Genomic DNA, 245 nt, shown 5'->3' on the forward strand with positions numbered 1-245 from the left:
GGGCTAGATGCGGCGGCGGCGGGCTCCTCCGGTGGTCGGTGGTGGCGAAAACGGAGGGGGGTGCTCCGGCTTGGGGAAGGGGGCACCGAGGCGGCGGCGGCTCCCGTGGCGCTCCCGGACTCCGGCGGCGTCGTGGGGAGGAAGGAGAGCGCGGGTGGGCTCGGTTGGGCTCGGCCCAGCCGGCGCGGGCGCTTGTTTTCTTTTTTTTTAAGTTTCCGCGGGAAAATATTGCGTAGAAAAATAAA

This window comes from Triticum aestivum, chromosome 1D (genome assembly GCF_018294505.1).
Source record: "Triticum aestivum cultivar Chinese Spring chromosome 1D, IWGSC CS RefSeq v2.1, whole genome shotgun sequence".
Taxonomy (NCBI): domain Eukaryota; kingdom Viridiplantae; phylum Streptophyta; class Magnoliopsida; order Poales; family Poaceae; genus Triticum; species Triticum aestivum.